We start from the raw sequence: 2,847 nt of genomic DNA, 5'->3' as shown, positions 1-2,847 counted from the left end.
TATTCATGGGGGCATTTGAAAGCTCTTGTCTACGCAAACCCGGTACTAAATGTAGAGACTCTTCGTGCTTGTATTATGGACGGCTGTGATACAATACGCCATTCTCCAGGGCTGCATCAGCGCATCAGGGATTCCATGCGACGGAGGGTGGATGCATGTATCCTCGCTAACGGAGGACATTTTGAACATTTCCTGTAACAAAGTGTTTGAAGTCACGCTGGTACGTTCTGTTGCTGTGTGTTTTCATTCCATGATTAATGTGATTTGAAGAGAAGTAATAAAATGAGTAATAAAATGAGTTTCCGGACACATGTCCAAATAACATATTTTCTTTCTTTGTGTGTGAGGAACGTTTCCTGAAAGTTTGGCCAAACCTTTTTGTAACACCCTGTATATGTGGCAGTAGTATCGCATACGCAAGGTATGAAAAAGCAGTGCACTGGCGAGGCTATTTTGTACTCAGGTGATTTATGTGAAAAGGTTTCTGACGTGATTATGGCTGCACGACGGGAATTAATAGGCTTTGAGTGCGGAATGCTAGATGGAGCTAGATGCATGGAAAAATCCATTTTGGAAATCGTTAAATAATTCAATATTCCGACATCCGCAGTGTCATGAATGTGCCGAAAATACCAAATTTCAGGCATTACCGCTCACCACGGACAAAGCAGTGGCCGACAGCCTTCACTTAATGACCGAGAGCAGAGACGTTCGCGTAAAGTCGTCAGTGCTAACAGACAAGTAACATTGATATAACAGCTGAAATAAATGTGGAACGTACGACGGACGTATCCATTAGGGCACTGTGGCGAAATTTGGCGTTAATGGGCTATGTCAGCAGACGACTCACGCGAGTGCTTTTGCTGACAGCACGACATCGCCTCTCCTGGACTCATGACCATATCGGTAGGACCCTAGACGACTGGAAAACCGTGGACTGGTTAGGTGGCTCCCTATTTCAGTTAGTAAGAGCTGATGGTTGTGCTAGAGTGTAGCAAAGACGTCATGAAGCCGTGGATCCAAGTTGTCAACAAGGCACTGTGCAAGCTGTAGTTGGACGGCCGCAGTGGCCGAGCGGTTCTAGGCGCTTCAGTCAGGAACCGCGCGACTGCTACGGTCGCAGGTTCGAATCCTGCCTAAGGACATCACACACATCCATGCCCGAGGCAGGATTCGAACCTGCGAACGTAGCGGTCGCGCGGTTCCAGACTGTAGCGCCTAGAACCAGTCGGCCACCCCGACCGGCGGAAATGGTTAAGTTCGGCTACTTAGACATCATTTTCAGCCATTCATGGACATCATCTTCCCAAGGGACAATGTCATGTCTTTGTGCCACAATTGTTCACAATTTGTTTGAAGAACATTCTGGACAATTCTAGCGAATGATTTGTCCACCCACATCGGCCGACATGTATCCTACCGAACATTAATGGGACATAATCGAGAAGTCAGTTCGTGCACAGTATCCTGCGCCTCCAATAGTTCCGCAGTTATAGACGGCTGTAGAATCAGTATGACTAAACATTTTGCAGGGGCTTTCAATGACTTGATGAGTCCATGCCACTGCAAAACGCCGGGAAAAAGGAGGTCCGACACGGTATTGGGAGGTATCCCATGACTTTTGTCCCATCAGTGTACAGCTGTTGTCACAATTAAATCTGTTGTTGTAAAATTATATTTCGGCTGCTACCTTATGACCGATGACCAATATGTTTTTACGCTGGAGTAGATTTTTGGCTCATTCCTTTTTGTGATGTCGTGTTCTGCAACCACAAATTATATTTCGGCTGCTACCTTATGACCGATGACCAATATGTTTTTACGCTGGAGTAGATTTTTGGCTCATTCCTTTTTGTGATGTCGTGTTCTGCAACTGCGGGCTTTTACAAACTTATAATCAATATAGTGACAACATTCTGAAGCACAGTTAGGAAGATTAGGGTTTAATATCCCGTCGACATAAAGGTCACTAGAGACGGAGCATGAACTCATATAGTTGCAAGGACGTGGAAGGAATTCGGCCGTTCCGTTTCAAAGGAACCATCCCGGAATTTACCTAGAGCGATTTAGGGAAATCATGGAAAACCTAAATCACGATGGCCGGATTTGAACGGTCGTCCTCCCAAATACGGAGGAGGACGAGGAGGAGGATGAGATTAGTGTTTAACGTCCCGTAGACACCGAGGTCATTAGAGACGGAGCACGAGCTCGGATTAGGGAAGGATGGGGTAGGAAATCGGCCGTACCCTTTTAAAGAAACCGTTCCGGCATTTGCGTGAAGCGATTTACGGAAATCAAGGAAAACCTAAATCAGGATAGCCGGGCGTGGATTTGAATCGTCGCCCTCCCGAATGCGGGTCCAGTGTGCTAACCACAGCGCCATCTCGCTCGGTGCAACAATAACATTCTGCGAAGCTCTCTGACACAGAGCACATGGACTGGCAAATCTAACAGCCGCTGTAATCATAAGTAATGCAATAAATCACAGAAATAATGAAATGTTACAAATTACGAATAAATACAACTGTATGGTTTACTATAGACACATGAAAATTTTTGCTGGACCGGTGCTCGAACCCGTATTCCTTGCTTATCGCGAGCAGTCGCCTTAATCAGTCGTCTATCCGTGCACACCTGCTGGGCCGATGCAAACTTCCATATGTCATAGTGTCTACATCACATAGTACTCGCACATCGTTAGTGTGATTATCGCATAGGGAGAGACAATGTTTATCTCGTCAGTCCGCCACGCATGTATGCATGCATGCTTAGCCTCACCAGCCCAGACGAGGAACTAAGAAGTAGCGGCTCGATTGCATAGAAAGGTAACAACGGCCGGGAAGGCGG

This window comes from Schistocerca cancellata, chromosome 4 (genome assembly GCF_023864275.1).
Source record: "Schistocerca cancellata isolate TAMUIC-IGC-003103 chromosome 4, iqSchCanc2.1, whole genome shotgun sequence".
NCBI lineage: Eukaryota > Metazoa > Arthropoda > Insecta > Orthoptera > Acrididae > Schistocerca > Schistocerca cancellata.
This window is presented reverse-complemented; position numbering follows the sequence as displayed.